Genomic DNA, 19692 nt, shown 5'->3' with positions numbered 1-19692 from the left:
TTTAATTAGTTTCTATTTATCTATATGGAGTTTGTCTTACATAGTTTTTGGCTATTGTGAGGTCCTTAAAGACAAAGGTTGTGTTTTGCCCCTTTTTTTGTATCAATTGCTTAACACAGTGCTTGATACACAGTACCAAGTGCTTAATAAATACTTTTTGACTAATAAGTGGCATGCATTGCTAGAATCATACATATAAAATTGGAAGAACTCAAAGAGTCATTTAATTCAACAAGATCATACATGAGCGGCTCCCGAGAGCCTCTAGAGTTAATATGCTTTCTGCTCTGTTGCACTAATGATATAACTTTGAGTATGATATACATGTATAAAAAATAGACACAAAGTACTGTAAACATATATAGCCATATCAAATTGCTTGCCATCTTGGGGAGGGGACATGGGAGGGAAGGAGGGAAAATTCTGAAAATCAATCTTATTTTTAAAAAAATAAATGTTGAAAACTATCTTTACATGTAATTGGGAAAAAATGCTATTTACAAAAAAAAATCTATGATTCAAATAGATTCAAATTCAAATACTTGGACTATGCCTTTAAATACAATCACTCTGGCTTTCATTGAATGGACAATAATGGACCCTAACCCAAACCTTTGATGCTCATTCTTTGGATGTTTTTTTTAATTTTATTTATCTAAGGCAATAGGATTAAGTGACTTGTCCAAGGTCACACAGCTGGGTAATTATTAAGTGTCTGAGGCTGGATTTGAACTCAGGTTCTCCTGACTCCAGGGCAGGTGCTCTATTCACTGTGTCAGTGTTTGGGTTTTGAGACTTAGAACAGGGGCAGGGACCATCAATTTGGCACTGCCAAGTCAACTAGTAGGTGAGATTTGAAATTCAACAAATTTTAGAGCTTTTTAAGGGATAAATTAATTAAATGTTTGACCAAACATAGCAGGGCAATGATGTTATAAATAATCAAATGGCCCTTTGTAGAAAAAGGATCCAGCACCCCTGACTTAAAGTGAGTAAAAATATCAACTGCTTTCTATCCTGGTAAGCCATCTTTTGCCTCAATTCTTTACCCTCCTGGTGTCATTGGCCCTCTTTGAGAAGTAAAGGCAAAGAATAGTTTTCCAAAATACTAGACTGATAAAACACCAAGTTCAATTAGTTCAGACCCAAATTTTGAATGTCAGAAATTCCTTTCTTCTTCAGGGGATAAAGATTTGAACTAAACTAAAAAAAAAAAAGTTTTGTTGTCTTCTAAACTTTTAGATTTCTTTTTAATGAATTACAAAGGCTTCTTAGTATCCTGATGTTTGGGTTACAAGTACAAGAATGTGAGAAAGACAAAGGCAATGTGTAGTGAAACTGCTGAACTGATTGATCACAGACATCCTTTCCAAATCTGAAACTTCAGCCCAAAGCAAAAGGATACTAGAAGAGATTAGTGTTTGTTACTAACTTGGAGGGAAAGTTGAGCCAATACAGTTGGCAACAGTGAAGCAGAAAAGAAGTGAGCAACTTTCAGAGATTTGATGTACAGTACTGCATTTGCTCAACTGGGTCAGCACACATGCAAACATCAAAACTGGTTTGATGAAAATAATGGGGAAATATAAAATGAAAATTGAAAACTCCACAGGGTTTACCAGGAAAAATAGTTCATCTATCTCTAAAAAGGCAGCATTTAATTCATCAAAAGTAAAGCAAAAGCATACTTTTAGAGATGCAGGACTCTTGACTCAGTAAGAAGACTGATGCTTTTATGATGCCCTGAAGAAAATATGGACCAAAGACATATGGTGTATCTCTACTACTCAGAGCTGATGGGGCCACATTGATTAGTAATAGGGACATGATTCTAGAGAGATGGGTTGAACACTTCCAGAGAGCTCTTAAAAGACCATCAGCAATCAATGAAGAAGCCATTGACCATTTACCTCAAGTTGAAGTCAATCTGTCCCTAGCGGAAGCTCCAACTGAAGATGAGGTTTTTGAATGCCAGTAGGCTCCTTTCATGTGGCAAAGACCTGATAGATACAGTGATAAATTTATAGTTGATTTCAGATGATATGATCCATTGCTCATCCAAAAATTGACTGAAATTTTTCAAGTCATATGACATGAAGTGGTTATTCCCCAGGAATTCAAGGATGTCTCCATTGTCTTGTGTCAATCACAGGAGTGTTTCTCTCAGTCATTGCTGGTAAGATTCTTGACAGAATCCTATTCAATAGGCTGATCCTTCACTTGGAAGATAGTCATCTCCCTGAGAGCCAGAGAGACTACAGAAAGGGTTGAGGAACAGTTGATATGGTGTTTGCTCCAGGAAAAATCCAAAGAGCAGAAGAGAAGTCTGTATACAACATTTGTAGATCTAACCAAGATCTTTGATACTATCAATTGTGAGGATTTATGGAAAATTATTTCAAAATATGGTTACCCAGAGAAGTTCTTAGTATTGTATAACAATTTCATGACAGCATGCCTGCCTGGCTTCTGGACAGTGGAAGACACTTTTGTGATTACCCAGTCACCAGTAGAGTGAAACAAGATTGGGTGCTTGCTCCCATGCTTCTTTTAGCATGTTGTTTTCCAACCATATTATCCAACCCTTTCAATGAGTACAAACATGGCATCAAGGGAATTCTTCAACTTGAAAAGGCTATAAGGCCAAAGTAGAGGTATTGTTAGTGCATGACCTTCAGTTTGCAAATGATTGTGCACTAAATGTAGCCTCTGAAGCTGAGATACAACAAAGTGTGGATCAATTCTCTGCAGCTTGTGCTTTTTTGTTTTAGGTTTTTTTCCAAGGCAAATGGGGTTAAGTGGCTTGCTCAGACAACCAGTCAGAAAGAGATGATAGAGGACCTTTTTCTTTTTTTTTTGCAAGGCAAATGGAGTTAAGTGGTTTGCCCAAGGCCACACAGCTAGGTAATTATTAAGTGTCTGAGACTAGATTTGAACCCAGGTACTCCTGATTCCAGGGTCAGTGCTTTATCCACTATGCCACCTAGCCGCCCCTAGCTTATGCTAATTTTGATCTAACAATTAACACCAAGAAAATACAAGTGTTCCATCAATCAGCACCACACCACCAAACTGGTTAAAGCAAATGGAAAAGTTCTGAATAATGTGGATAAGTTCACTTACCTTGGCAGCATATTTTCTAGGGAGGTACACACTGACAATGAGGTTGACACATGCATTGCCAGAGTTAACTCAGTGTTTGGGAGAGAAGAGGTAGTATACTGACTACCAAATTGAAGGTCTAATGCAGCCATTATGCAGATCTTATTGTTAACTGCCAATGGGGGGAGGGGAGCAATACAAGGATACTCTAAAGGTATCTCTTAAGAATTTTAGAGATTGATTTATTAAACATGGGAGATACTGGCATTGAACAGCTCAGCACTGGGCCTCTCATCAGAAAGGGTCTGCTCTGTGAACAAGGCAGAATTGAGGCAGCTCAAAGGAATAGTGACATGTACAAGTTTAGAGGATCTGTCCAGATGTTCATATGGTCTTTTCCTGACTGATCTGTGATAGAGCATTCTGAGCTTGTATTGGTCTAATCAGAACACAAAATCAATACACTGTAACTACTCTAATAAAGTGATATAGTTTTGGTCTTCTTCAATAATGAAGGACAAAAACCACCACCATATAGTACAATAAAATCTTTATTATTAGGATAAAATCTCAGCAATACACTATTCTGAATATCAATTGAACCAAGGTGAACCTTGTTTAGGTTCTAAAATAATATGATAAATGATGTCTCGGGTCGCAGAAATTTCCTTAACATGTTCTTTGATGAAGTATAAATTGCTTCTCTCCCTCTAACAAAATATTATAAATCTGGATTTAGAGATGTAAACTTTGTATAATAACATGTCAACTTCTTCCTTAGAAAATAAGAAGTTTGTCAGGTTATCTTCCTTATAGCAATTATAAATTCCCCATTGTATCAACAGTTACAGGATGACACAGACATCTTGGAAGGGGGGGAGAGAATTCTAGGTTTTATGGAAATCTGTTAATACAGCTAAGGCAGTCTTCATCCTCTAATGGTTTCCCTGGCAGTCATGACAAGACACAGACATCCTGAATTAGGGAAAAAAACTATACCATAATCTATGACATCTTCATGAAAAGATATGTTAAGTCTTTGGCTGCCACCAGTATAATTTTATAATACTTTGTCTAATTCCCGTAAAAATGCTTCCCCAAAATCTTTCAGTCCAGTTTTCTAACTGGATACCATTCAGGAATTACCAAAAACCTATTGAACTCAACACATGTTATCCTAATTCTCTTTATTAAGGACTTTAATAAATCCAAACTCTTGGAGTATGACTTTTTAAACTAGCCACTCAGTGTCTTGGTATCTATTTCCTTCCCATTTTCTGGTTATATTCAAAAATGAGGGAAACACAGTTGCATGAAAGTTATCACATTCCACAATGCAAAAAGCTATAATTAATTGCTGATTGCAAATAGCTACATTGGCAAATTTTAAACCAGCTAAATAGAGCATATTGAATGAGCCAGTGAGGAGAGCTGCTGACAAATCACGGTGTCAGCGCTGAATAGAGATCAAGGTCTCTTTCCCTCAGAATTCAACAAACTCAGATTTAACCTTGATTCATGGAACGTTTTTAAGCTTTACATGAAAGACCAGGGCTTGATTTACTTTTTGAGTCAGGAACAAACAATAATATCTCATTAACCTAAGGTAGGAAGAGATAGACAAGAAGGGCTGCATGTGGGCACATCCAAGACACCAGATTCAAATATAACAAGAAGGTAACAAAATAGCAAGTAGGGTCAGTATTAGTATTTTAGGAGAAATGGAAGATCAAAAGCAAATTAGTTTTTGCTTTTGCTTTGGAAGGACTTCTACTCTACTGAAGCACCATACTCCCCAGTCCATGTCCTCTCTTCTACTTAGTGCCCCCTACAGAACAAATAGAAAAAAGAAAAACCACAATTCCCAAAGTTTGGAACTTTTCAACTTTTGAATACTTAATTTTTTGCAGACAAGAACTATTTTTTCATTTTGTCTTTAGATTCTAGTAACTAGTAAAATGATTACATATAGCCAAGGGGTTGACAAAGTTTGCCCTCTTCAGTATCTGCATCCCAGAGGATCTCAAAGGAAAGATGGGAAAAGATCAAGAATCTAGTCATATTGAAAGTACACCACATTGCAATTGTGATTGTTAATTACAATTCCTCTCAGCATCTGCATCCCAGAAGATCTCAAGAGGAAGAAGGAAGAATAAGAAAAGACAAAGTTTAGAAAGGTCAAGAATTTAACCATGTTAAAAGTAACACATTATAATCCTGTTTATAATCCATAATGTCTATTTCCATGATTCTCATAGGATTCTTCTAGACTCCCTTTGTTTGGGGAGAAGGTATATGGAGGTCACAGTTTGATGAATTGGAACTTGTTTGACATAGTTGATAGAATAAACAGAGGAATTCAAATCCATCCTCCAAAATGTATTTGTTACTTGATCCTTATGTCAGTTAATTTCTCTGAGGCTTATTTCTCTTCTGTTTACAGTCTTAAGAAGAATAAAACAAAGTACCATTGCCTATTTCCTAGTGAATATGAACAAACAGTAGCAATTTACTATGTATCAGGAAAAGACTAAGATCACAACATATCACAAAAAGAATAATCTAGGTCTTTACTTCTATATTTATTCATCCATTCAGTAAATATTTAATAAAGTCCTATTATGTGCACAGCAGTCACTATGCTTAGCTCTGGATAGTGGGAAAAAATTAATAATGTCCTCCTAGAGCTTACAGTTTAGGAAGAGAAAGACATAAATGCTAATAACTATGTAGACAATATCAAATGATATTTGCATTAAGCTTTTGAAAGGCCAAGTGCAATGTATGGTATGAGGGTAAATGTCAATCATCTATTGAGAAAAATCAGGAAAATCTTACAGAGAAAGTGGACTTCAAAAGAAGAATAGAAATTTCTGATTAAGATGACTACATGAAAGGTTAATAGAGAAACCCTATTTGTCTCTCATATAAAGTTGCTCAGCTGTCTAAAAATAAACCAGAAAAAAAACAATAAAACTATAATGAAACAAAAGCAAGTTCCTTTACCAGGGCCAGAATGATATGAAAAATTGTCTAGAAGTTCTGGAGGTGGACAGAAAGATCTTACTAAGAAAACCAATCCAAGAACAGGTAAATGCAAAAAATGGCAGAACTAGGAAGAAGGATTAGCCAGGAAATCCAGTCAAAAGTCAGTGTACAGGATATTCTAGAACTAAATGACAAACTAGATACTATGTAAATATTAAAATCATCAAGCAGGAGACATTTGATCAAAAGTTTAGAAAGAATTCATATTGGTTAGGGGGGAAATAGGCCAATATCCATAACCTAACAGTAAAAAATAACTTTCATGCTGGAAGAATAGCAGGAAGGATTCCTGTTCATGGAAAGTCATTAGCAAGGATCCTAGGATTCAAAGACCAGTGAGTGGCATGGCTAAATCTAAGGAAATTACATAAGCTATAAAAACTAGTATCATTGGACATATAAGACTATGTTTAAGAGTGGTCAGTGAACCTATTATTTGTTTAACTTGCCTAATTCACCTACTAGAGTTTCTTGGAGGTGGTTAAAATACTGACAAGAAAAAAAAAAAAACAAGGGATACAATTTATTTCAGCTTTCAACACACCTCTTGCAAAGTTTCAACACTAAAATATAATAATAATAATATAGAGGTACCATGGGAGTGGGAGAATCAAATTGACTTAGAGGCTACAAAGTTGGGACAAAGAAATAATTCTCTGAACAAACATCTATGATTATAAGTGTATAATAACATGAGAATTAAATAAAGTGAGAAGGAAACTAAAAGAATGTCCAGGTAATGCTATACTGATCATGCTAATTTATTATTCTTATTAATAGTGTAGAAGAGATTAAAATTTCCAAGTATGTACTGCTCATTATTATATGACAGGCAGCATAAGCTCATAGTTCTAATGGGTTAAAAGACTATCTGGGTCCATAATTTCAGGAATTAGGGTTCAGAGAGCTAGGGAACTTAAGTGATTTGCTAAAGTTAACATAGATGGTAAGCATTTCCTGCTTTTGATCTCTTCCCCACAATACAAAATCATGGGAGCAGAAGATTATGCTGAAAGGAGTCTTAGAAGTCATATAATTCAACTCCTTAATTTTACAGAAGAAATGGAAGAATAGAGATCAAGTTACTTATCAGATAAGGGTCACACAATTTAGGAAGTGGCATAGCAGTATTCAAACCCACCCAGGTCATTCATTTAATTAAACACCTGCAATCTTTCACTAGACCAAAAGGAATAGGCTCTTGAAGTAGGGATGGCTAAGGAGTCCCTCAGGCGGCTATGGGATGGTAGCTAGCAGGCTAGTTTGAAGAGAAAGGTCTATACTAATATATATTTTTTAATTGAACAAAAGAAGATGTTGAAAAGGACACAGTATATAAATGTGTTGGGGCAGCTAAGTGGTGCAGTGCAGTCAGGACCTAGAGTCAGAAGTACCTGAGTTCAAATGCAGCCTCAGACACCTAATAATTACCTACCTGGGTAACCTTGGGCAAGTCACTTAACCGCATTGCCTTACAAAAACCAAAAGAAGAAAAAAGTCAAAAAAAATAAATTTATGCACATACATTTTCTACATATATATATTTATATTTATACACACATCTATTTCTACTCATACTTGAGTATCCATGTATATGCATGTATATGTATATGTATATGTATATGTATATGTATATGTATATGTATATGTATATGTATATGTATATGTATATGTATATGCATGTACATACATCTTTTTTGTATATATTCACTCTACTTGTATACCCTTCTTGTCACTCACTGTATATTTCAGTTAAATTGACCTTCTTACTGTTCCTCTCAAAACATTTCACCTTCTGTCTCCAATGCAGCTAAGGCATTGTAGATGGGGTGTTAGATCTGAAGTTAGGAAGATCTGTGTTCAAATATTGCATCTGACATATTCTAGCAATGTGCACATAGGGTAGTCATCTAAACTCTCTAAACCTTGAATAATTCTCTAAGACTATAAGTTATTAATGTGTTACATTGGTGAAGAGAATTCAAAAATGGATAACGTCATTTGCCACTGATGTAAAAAAAGGGAGGGATCACCATTTGTGAAAATATCCCCAGGGAAAAAGGTCTTAAAAGTGAATGATGATATCCGAGCTAGAGGATGGCCCTTGCTCTAATTCCTGATTTTGGCTCAAAAGCAATAAATATAATAGTTTTTCATGTTTCCTTATATGACCTACACCTTTTAAGATTCCAATTTGAGATTAAAGTAATATTAATTGAATATTGCATCAGTCTAGAAATGTACATTTAGCCTAGATACTAATATATTTCATTACTATCTACCAAGGAATTCTATACATGCTCCTTCACTATCTGATTTTGAAATAAGGTTGCTCAATCCCCAGATTCTTTTAAACAAAAATTTAAATCAAAGTCCTTCTCTAGTACTATCAAATAATCTAAGATTTTCTTCTCATGGTACATAGCAGATAAGAATCGATTAAAAAGAATATCATATCCAGATACAGGCTAAATCGAATGACCTCAAGAGCCTTTTTCAATTCTCTACCTCTCCTAGGAGTTTTGCTTTTATTTCAGGTCATTCCTTAAACCTGCACAGCAATAGGATACTGAATACAACCAGAGTAACCTTATAGAAACTCAAGACCCTTTAAGGACACTTTGAGGAATAGTAAATTGCTCCAGAAAGGCTTCAAGAGGAAAAGGAGATGACCTTTAAAGTCACCCCCAAGAAAGTCATTTCCAGAAAGGAAAAAATTTATGGAACTCCTGGTTCATTCAGTGTGGTCATGGAGTAGTGAATTAAGAGGCAAGACCTTAATTGGTCTGTTTATCTTGGATGTGCTTATTCTTCCACTAAAGAAAGAGGGAGGATGGTTAGGTAATACTAAACAATCTATCAACAGTCTAGTTATATTACAATGTTTCACAACCAAAGTCTCGCCCATCTCTCCAAAAGGTAAAGTTCCTTTTTTTATAACTCTTCCATTCATTTATTATTTTCAAAGGATATTTGTGATTCCCTAATACCAATTCTCATCAGTGGTAAAAGAATTTTCATTCTCATACTGCATACTGCTACAAATTCAGAAATTTGCCAGTGTTTCACTGGGGGGAAAAAGGCTGAAAAAGACCAGTATATATCATCTCAATAATTTTCAAAATGTGATCCAAACCACCACTGGTGGTCTTGATCAAAATATTAAATTAAAATGTGCTAATATTCTCAATGAAAACAGAAAGGAAAATTGCAACAAAGAACAATTATTTATCTCTAAATGACTTTGAAAGCTGTGCCTTGTAAGTAAAGACAGAATTACTCTGCTGCTCCTATTTTGAGTAAGGATAGGGAAAAAGAAACTACATATGATGGTGAGGAAATAACAGTGGGTAGAAGACCCACAAAAATCCTCTGAAGGAGATCACAGTTGTCAATCTGAAATTAGGGTCTTGTATTTTCCACTTACCATTCCTACTTTGCTAAAGCCTTCTCCTCCTATACTTCTCCATCTTCAGTTTGAAATGATCATGTGTCTGAGAGTAAAGTTGGATGGCCCAAAGTCCAAAGCCATGAATGGGAATGCTAATGGGATTACAGGAAAGAAGTGGCTATTTTGCAGTATCAAACAGGATACCTGCCCTGGTCCAGAGATCTATATGTCAATACATTTGTGAACTACCTGATCTCAGTTCAAGTGAGGACCTGAATAATACCAAAATATGCAAAAAATATGAAGATATTGTTCCTCAGAGGTAAGAGATAAGAAATTTTTTCATATTTTTAAGAAAAAAACAATCTGAGAAATAGTATTATTGAATTAAAATTAATAAATACCTAAATTAATAAATACCTAATAAATACCTAAAAACGAAACAAAACTGAAAATCACTAATGGTCAATTTTCAAGTACAACTTATTTGAACTTTTTGAGAAGCAATAATCTAATTTGCCTGCTTTTGGTATTCAGTGAATATATTGGTGAACTGTTGGAATAGATTAAAATAATTTCTTCCTTCCATTACCTTTTTCTTTTCTATACTGTGAGAAAATACATGATTTGTCCATTTCAGTTCAAGCACATGATTCATTATAATTTTTTAATTCACAAAAGTGACATCTCATTTCCCAATTAAAATTGAGAGAATACATGATGTCCCAAAAGTCTTAGTACAGTATTAAGCTAACAAAGCTTCTCTAAGACCTCTATATATAAAAGTGAGAATTTAAACAAAGACATATATCTTAAAGAGGCAATTACTATTTTGAAGACTGATAAAAATTTTAAAAAGGAAGAATTGTGTTTAATCATCACTGTGACATACATTTAAGAACTAGACAATCATTGCTTTTAGAAGATTACAGTATTAGAATTTCTATACCCAAGTATTATGATGCAGGAACAGAGAAGATACAAAATGAGCCTACATTTGAAAAGGAAAGCCTTGGTTCTAATTTAGATAACAGAAAGGAAGAAAACAATAATGAAACTAAGAGTCAGAACTATGGAAAGCAAACTAGTCAAGAGACAAGAGTCCTAGGTTCTAATACTGGTTCTGCACTAACAAGCTAAAGAACTTTGGACATCCTCAGTTAACTGTTATATAGATCTGTTTCTTCATCCACAAAAGATATAACCTCCAATGTCCCTTTCAGTTGTCTATAACTTAATGAAATGGATTCCTATACTACATCTAGACACAATGATTATAATGGCAGTTGATATGGTGTGATGTGAAGGTAAATTCAAGAATCTACTTTCTTAAAATTTATATTAAGCATCAATTCGACATGTCATTCAGGCAGGATGGAGGAAGACAGTACAGAGGGGCTGCATGTATTTCTACCCAAAGAAAAGGAATATTCCCAAGTAACAGCAATTTTAAAAAATTAAACACAGAGTACCTAGGAATTACAAGAAAACACTAGGAGAAATACCATAGAATGATGTATGAGGTGGGGGTGGGGTGGGGTGGAAAACGGGGAGCATCAGAACCAGGAAAGGAAGAGGGTTTGTAGGTTTGTTCTCTGTCCCTGTCTCTCATTTCCATATTGCCTAAGGATAGTTTCAGGTCATAGTACATCCATACAGAAGGATTTTGGTACTTCAATCAGTCCACCATGGTTGCTCCCTAATAAAATACCCTTCAGTTAAGAAGAGAAATTTAATAATTAGATATAAGAAGCTAGAATGATTCAATACATGTACAATCAAAAATTAAGCAGTTACCTCTAGACTTACAAGTTGCTCAAGTTCAATCAGAGTATTTTTCCATCTCAGTATTAATGACTGTATCTTATTTTTTCCCAAAATTTACATGGTATCTCATATATTCTTGGATTTGGACTTAAGATATCTAGAATCTAGTCCTACCTCTCATTGTATTAAATGGACTACCATGGGCAAATCACTTAACTTATCCAAGACAGTCTCCTCAGCTATTAAGAAAGATAAAAACATTGCCTGCCTTGCAGAGAGTTGTGAAGTAGTACCTGTATTCTTTAAAGCTTTATATAAAAATTGAATTACTGTCAAATATTATTTAAAATAATTTATATAGTTACAAAATTTTTTCAAATACTGTTTATTCTTGCTACTATAGTAAAAAAAAATATTTGAAGCCAGCAATTACACTTTATTTTACTTTGTATCACCCAAAACACTGAGCACACTCTAACAAAAATGGTAGATCGTTTTATCTCAAGAAATAAAACTTCATTTTTTCCACTCGAAAAGAATAGAAAAATGTTAGTTTGACAATTAGCATTCTCTTTCAAAGAGTGTTCTGTCGTTGTAAACATTAATGACACTCAAAGAAAAAGGACTCCAGTTCTATGATTTTTAAAATAATATCTATCATGTTGAAACTTGTTTTTGCATGTAGAGGGAAAATTTAATTTAATTTAAATTAAAAATATAATAAAGTTAATTTTAAAAAGACATTCTTGCAAACCTAAATAAAATAATTCCTATCAAGATCCTATTCTAGGTTTGTTCTACTTTCTTGAAAATGGACTGCAGTATGTTGACAAAGGTCAACTTGATTCTTCTTTTCCAAATCACCTTCCAATATAAAAGATGATGAAATACATATTAGTAATCTAATTCACATTCTAAATGTTCTCACTGATTCATTCTATGAAAAAAGTTAATATATATCTACATAGATATATAGATATACTTCATTTGTACCAACAAAAACTCTATAGTATAAGGATTCATGATATTTTCATTAGAAAATAAGCTTCCCATGCTGGGAAATTGGGACATTAATGCACTGCTAGTGCATTAGGAATTGTGAACTGTTCCAGCCATTCTGGAAAGTAATCTGGAACTATGCCCAAAAAGCAATAAAACTGTTCATATGCTTTGACCCAGCAATACCAATACTAGGCCTATATCCAAAAGAAATCATAAAAAAGCAGGGAAAAAAATCTTACATATTCAAAAATATTTGCAGCAGCTCTTTTTCTAGAGGGATAGATTTGGAAATTTAAGGGAGGCCCATCAATTGAAGAATGACTGAATAAGTTATGGTATATGAATGTTATGTACTACTAATGATCTCTAAGAAATCACGAATGCTCGGACTTTGGAGAAGCATGGAAAGAATTACGTGAACTGATGCTGAGTGAAGGAAGCAGAACCAAGAGAATATTATACATATTAACAACATTGTGAGATGATCAACTATGATGGACATGATCCTTCTCAACAGTTCAGAGATCAAGGACAACCCTGAGAGAGATTATTATAGATAATGCCCATATCCATAGAGGAAAAGAAAAACAGGGAATCTAAATGTATACTATGTTCACTTTTTAAAAACTTAGTATACTTTTTTCTTCCTTTCTCATGAATTTTTTCTTTCCCCTTAGTTCTAAATCTCACTTTCACAAAATGACTAATATATATATAAAATGTTAAAAACAAATGTATATGTAAAGTTTTTACCAGACTGTTCACAGCTATGGGGAGAGGGGAGGGAAGGGAGGAAGAAAAAATGTGGAATTCATAAATTTGTAAATGAATGAATGTTGAAAAACTACCATTGCATGTAACTGGAAAAATAAAATAAAATTTCAATTAAAAAAAAGAAAATTTTAAAAAATGTCTCTAAAAATGTGAATTTCAATAGGAAAAAATTTTAAATATAATTTTATATGCTGTGATATTACTGAGGTGTGTAATAAACAAAAGGCAGTATCAGAGTTCAAAGCCTGCAATACTTATTATTTATGTGAATTTGGGCACCACACCTTCAGGGCCTTAGTTTTTTCCATCTGTAAAATCAACAAAATTGTATTACATTTCCTTTGGAATCCCTTCCCACTCTAGATCTTTGACACTATCATATGGCATAAATTCTGGGTCTCAGGCAACCATCTAAAACTTTTTATTAAGTAATAAATGGATTTCCTAAGATGACTAAATCACAGATCCTATTGTTCCATGTAATGTTTGATGAATTGGAACAACTGCTTTTAGATTGACTATAGAATTTAGAATAAGCTTTAACTATAGATTAGGAAAATGCAGTTCATGAAGATTAAGGGATCTGCCCAATGTCTCACAGGTAGTAGTAAATAAGAGCTTGGATTCAAATTCAGACCTTTTGACTAAATTCTAAAAAAAATTTTCACTGCACCAAGCTGCTCTTAAAAGAAGGTTTGTCAAAATTATACTTTTACAATTTGTGATTTCAATCATTTCAAAATCTCCCCAATTAAAATAAATATGAAAAAGTCAGACTTCAAGGCCAATAAATGACTTTTAGAAGTGAACTAATTTCACCCCTTTCCTTAAAGTAGAAGGTTTACATTTCATCTCATGTGATCTCAAAGACATCAGAATACCATTAGTTAGCACACATCAGCATTAGTTAGCCCAGTAGTATGTAAGGGGCCCACATTAAAGTAAAGGAAAGAGGGGCAGCATGATGGAGTGGCTAGGGAGTCAACATCAGTTCCACCTCACACACAAGCTGGCATACATGACCCTGGGGCAAGTCACTTGCCTCATGAAACTCCCTAATGTTTTATGTGGCATACAAGGTGCCACTTAGTACATTGTAGTAGGAGTTTCCTCACTGGGAGTCCCAACTCTAGTAAAATCACAGCTTTCTTTCCCATCCCTTCACAAATAATGGAGTAATCTATAGGTCCCCAAACCTTAACCCCTCACTAATCAGAAATACACCAAAATAATCAAGTAAAATTAAGAACTGCACAAACTAGAGGATGACACAACAGAGAGCCACATTTAGGAATAATTCAATAGATATACATCTTAGAATTCATGGGTCTCATAAAGAAAATGGCACTTTTTCTGAGGGCTCTGAGGTTTGCAAAGCACTTGCCTGTGGAACAAAAGAATGTATCCCTACCCTCCCTGAGCAGCTAAAATATATAGTCTCCAGAAAAACAAGAGTGTGATTGGACCATGCACCTCCAAAATTATTCCTAGAGTAACAATTTAAGAATCAAGGGTTCTATCTTTATAGATGAAGTCATAGATCTAAGCCTGGAAAAAACCTTCAGAAGTTATCTATACAATATTTCAATTTTACAGATCAATAACTGGGACCTATGAGCTCAGCCATACAGGTCATGTCAGAAACAGGATTGGAACCCAGGTTCTCCCAAACTAGAGAAAGTGCTATATCCCTCATATCATACTACTTCCCACAATAAAGTACTTCATCCAAGACTGACTCAACAACCTCAAGGTAAATTAGCATAGTACAAATATTTTGTGGCAATTCATTATATTTTAATGCAAAACATGTAAACATGTAAAACATGCATGCACATATATAATACACTTATAAAATACACCATAATTCAGAAAGTTCATCAGCAATTTCCTATATAAACATATAGAAATCTCTTAGATTAATACTTCCTATAGTTATAGCTAAATGCTATTTTCTAACTATTAAATCAGAGTGAGAATATGGTTTTATCTTATAGCATTAGTAATTCCTTTAGTCTAAATACAAAGTTCAAATTCATTAGCTTGTGTGATGAGTATATTTGCATAAATAAAGTAAATATCAATTTCTGAATCTATTGTTAGGATGTCACTTTAATCCACTTACCACCATACCTCCACAAACACACATACACACATATTAGAGGAAATGAGTGCCTATAAAATAAAATCCAATTTTAGAGAAAAATTCCACAAACATTTCTGCTACATCATCTTTAATAAGTGAACAGAAACAATTAGTTCACCTAATAAGCAAAATAAAAATAAATAAAAAGTTAAGTACAATTCTCACCAGAGTCTAAACAAGGCATTGGCAAAGCATGTTGCTATCAGGTAATGCAAGGCATTTGATGGGGAAGTAAGAGCATCATCAGCATTACTTTTTCAAAGGCCATTCTCTGTACCACATGAAAAAGATGTTGGAGACAGATAATTCAAATTGCTTTTGCTATAATTAAGGCTCAAAGCCTCAAATGAGAATACACTGAATGCAAAATCTATAAACTGGAGAAGAAGGAAAGCCAAGAGAAACTGTAATTTTTAAACCTTGTATCATATTGACAAATACCTGTGCTTCACATTCAAATGTGAGTTTGAGTATATATACTATATTCCCCCAAAAGAGAGTTTTAATTTATCTACTCCACTTTCTGTTGTTCTTCAGTAATTTTTAATCATGTCCATCTTTTTTCCTGACCCCATTTAGGGTTTTCTTCACAAAGATGGTGATGTGGTTTGCCATCCTTCATCAATAATTTTACAGATAAAGAAACTGAGGTAAACAGGATCGTGCCCAGAGTTACACATTTGTCCAAGTCTGGGCTTGAAGATGAGTCTTCTGACTCTAAATCTGGAATTAATGAGAACTTACTACATGTTAGCATTGATGAAATGATGACAAACACTAACATAGTGCTTTAAGATTTACAAAGTTCTTGGCACATGTTGATCCTGAAAGATAGGGAATGAAAATATTATTATTCCCATTGTATTAATAAGCTAATAAGTGTCAGAGCCAGGATTCAAAAACTGATTTCTTGATTCCAAATCCAATGTAATTTCTACTATACCAAGCTGTCTGTCAACCTCAAAATTCATTATAGAACTATATATCTGTAAAAAAGAAATAAATTATCTTCTTTTACATAAAAGCATCAAAACGTGAACAACTATTCATTACATTTAAACTTCAGATAAAATAATGAAAGCTTTCATTTTCTAAGATCTATTTATTTATATATGTATGTATAGGTATTAATTAAGACTCAAACTACATGAGTTTGCCCTAATAAGGAACAAACAGAATTAGACCAACTTGTATTAACCTCCAGAATTTGGTGTTAAGAATGAAAAGAATTAGGTTAACATACATATTTATTTGCTCTCTAAGTCCTGTGGCCTAATGTATATGCATGACAGTCTGGCCTAAGAACCAGACCCCAAAGTGAGACTTTGGGACACAGACTATGGGAACCAGATAAAGGACCAAAAAATTATTGGTGGCAGTCAATGAAATTACATATTCTTTCAAAAAGACGTCACAGCATATATTATAGCTTCCTTCCCTGATTCAGGATACCTGCTTTATGTCACGATTATCAGGGATCCCATTAGGAAAGGAAGAATGCCTCCTCCTGACTCAGGGTATCAGGCCTTATAAGCCATGTAACAGATCTCCATAAAACATGGGATTCTCTTTCCTCTTCCAGATGTCTGTTCTCTCCTGTGATTGTTGATACAATGTGGGGATTTATAGTTCTTATTAGATACGTAACCAGGCAAGTTTCAAGTTTTCTGAGGAAGAAGTTGGCATTTTCACATACAGAGTTGATCTCTCTACTTTCAGATTTATAATTGTTATTAGAGAGCAGACAAAAATTTATACTATATTTGTATAAATATATAAAGATATCTATGTAAACCCATACACACACACAGAGCAGCTAGGTGGCACAGTGGATAGAGCATTGGAGTCAGGAGCACAGGAGTTTGAATCAGCCTCAAACACTTAACTACTGTGTAACCTTGGAGAAGTCACTTAACCCTGATTACCTCACATCCAGGGTTGTCTCCAGCCATTCTGATTCCTATCTGGCCACTGGACCCAGATGACTCCAGCGAAGAAAGTAAGGCTGGTGACTTAGCACAGCACCTCTCACTCAAATCCAATTCATATGCTTGTCATGACATCACCTCATTAATGTCATGGTCTTCTCCAAGAACAAAGGATAAAAACCACAACACAACATGTACACACACACAAGCACACATATATGTATATATATATATGTATATACACATACACACACATATATGGACCACGTAACTAGAATCAGACAGTATTAGAAAGATCTCAATAGTAAAAGAATCATAAATTAAGAGCCAAAAGAAATATGAGTTCATCGAGCCCAACTCTTTCATTTTACAAGTAAGGAAACTGAAGCCCAGAGAGAGAGAGAATTAAATGGCTTGCCAAGTTGCCAAGGGTCACAAAGACCTAGGATTTGAACCCAGGCACTCAGCTTGCCAATATAGAAATTCTAATGGAATTGCTAAAAAAAAAATTGCTAACTCACCACAAAAGTTTAATATTAACACATTTTTATACTACTTTCAATATTTTATAGTGAATTTGGAAATTTTATCTCAAATAAATAATTTCCAGGAACAATAAATTATGTTTATTGGCACATTAATCTGGTATTGCCTTTTGAAATTTAACACATATGAGAAAAAGGTCTTCTCTGCACTGTAGGTAAGAAACTCCATTATATGAGATTATGTACTATTTTCAGCTCAATTATCATTAAGGTAAAATCTTTTAACAGTGTCTCATTTGACCTTAGACACTTAATAATTATTTACCTGTGTGACCTTGGGCAAGTCACTTGACCCCCTTGCCTTGCAAAAAAAACATCTTCTAAAGCATCTTCTTAAAGATAGGCAAATACTTCTGGCTTCATGCATGTATTTAATTGATAAAATCCAACAAATATGGTAAAGAGCTTCCATATAATTTTTAAAACTGAATGTAGTGTGAACTTAATCTTGTGCCTCATAGAATCCCCACCAACCTGATTATCACTTAAGAGTGCAATTCTATATCATTTTACTGGAGTAGAATATAGAACTATGGAATTCACTCAAATTCACTTAAAAAGGAGTGACCAAAGCCTTAAAATGTTCATATTTGTTCCATCATTTGATTTTTGTGGAAGATCATAATTTGAAGGGTTTGTCACATCAGGCTAGTATCATTTTAATGCAAATTACCTGCAATTTAGTTTGGGGCATTCCAAATTCTTGAAAGGAGGATGCAAGGCTTTGGAAAGGATGCACCCAGGAAAAATCTACCCTGGTGACAAGAGTATCATCAAGGCAGAAAACCTTACTTCTTTTTACTAATAATTCAATGAGGCTTTACCCTAAAATCAAGCTATAGAGTATCAATTTACCCCATCCAGAAACAAAAGTTCTCATTGCAAGTATTTCTGGAATGTGAGAATTCTACAAGTGGTATGTATAAAGATAGAAAGAGAATAAAAAGACAACTACAACAACACAAAGGAATTTGTTATGGAAGTCATAAAAATACCTTAATTCATTATGAACTACAAAAAGCTTTTTTTTCTTAAATACATACTTTTGGCACAACCATTTTTCTTTCTTTTTTTTTAGTTTTTTTTTTTGCAAGGCAATGGGGTTAAGTGGCTTGCCCAAGGCCACACAGCTAGGTAATTATTAAGTGTCTGAGACCGGATTTGAACTCAGGTACTCCTGACTCCAGGGTCTGCACTCTATCCACTGCACCACCTAGCTGCCCCTAGCACTACATTTTTCAAACAAGAATTTCCTTGAACAAAATGTATTTATTTCAATGAACTATGATACAGCAGAGACTGTTAGACAAAAACTTTGACTATATAAAGACTATACTTTAATCTATGTTCATTTCTTTTACTGTCTTTAAGTCTATTTTAACTTAAAAAGCAATTTATATTCCTCTTATATGCTGTAGTATTTTCTTTCTACATTCATATATATATAATATATATATTATATATATGTATGTATATATATATATATATACACAGATATACACACACACACGGATATTATGTGTATATTTCTAAGTGTATATGTGTGTGTGTGTGTGTGTGTGTGTGTATGTATATATGTATATCTTTCCCTACCATTGCTCTAGAAATTACTGCAACACAGAGAACTAGGTGGTTGGGAATCAGTCCAGAGAATGTAATTCTTTCTTTTTTTTTTAGGAGGAAAAAAATAGAATTTATTTGCAGGATAATATGAAATTTAATTTTATAGCTATTTCAAATGATATAAAATGTAATACACAACTATTAATTATATATATATATGTATATATATATACCAAGTATCAGAAAAAAATTTTGTATTAAAGATATCTTTTAGAAATTGGATTGAGCCTTCTGATGTCTCATGGTACTGAATGTTATTTGGAAATTCCCAAAGAATGCCTGTTGAAAATAAAGCCAAAGGCAGAGGAAATCTTATCATGAGATGATAATGTAATTCTTGATAAATGAGTAATTCGAAGCAGACTA

The 19692-nt window shown here is 33.9% G+C and overlaps 2 protein-coding genes across 6 annotated transcripts in view; both read right to left on the bottom strand.

Annotated features, from left to right (window-relative positions):
- DHRSX (dehydrogenase/reductase X-linked) overlaps positions 1-19692 on the bottom strand; it is a 394657-nt gene that overhangs the window by 358343 nt on the left and 16622 nt on the right. The gene's annotated exons all lie outside the window — the stretch shown is intronic.
- ZBED1 (zinc finger BED-type containing 1) overlaps positions 1-19692 on the bottom strand; it is a 92002-nt gene that overhangs the window by 55798 nt on the left and 16512 nt on the right. For 3 of the 4 annotated variants that reach the window (XM_074213638.1, XM_074213640.1, XM_074213639.1), the window contains exon 2: positions 2843-19692. This exon is cut by the window's right edge. The exons of the other annotated variant lie outside the window; for it this stretch is intronic. The gene's annotated coding sequence lies outside the window, so the exon portion shown is untranslated. Of the gene's footprint in view, positions 1-2842 lie in introns of those variants that run through there. 4 annotated transcript variants of the gene reach the window in all.

Source organism: Macrotis lagotis, chromosome 1 (assembly GCF_037893015.1).
Source record: "Macrotis lagotis isolate mMagLag1 chromosome 1, bilby.v1.9.chrom.fasta, whole genome shotgun sequence".
NCBI classification, from domain to species: domain Eukaryota; kingdom Metazoa; phylum Chordata; class Mammalia; order Peramelemorphia; family Peramelidae; genus Macrotis; species Macrotis lagotis.
The sequence above is the reverse complement of the archived record's forward strand: the minus strand, read 5'-3'. Positions and strand labels throughout refer to the sequence as shown.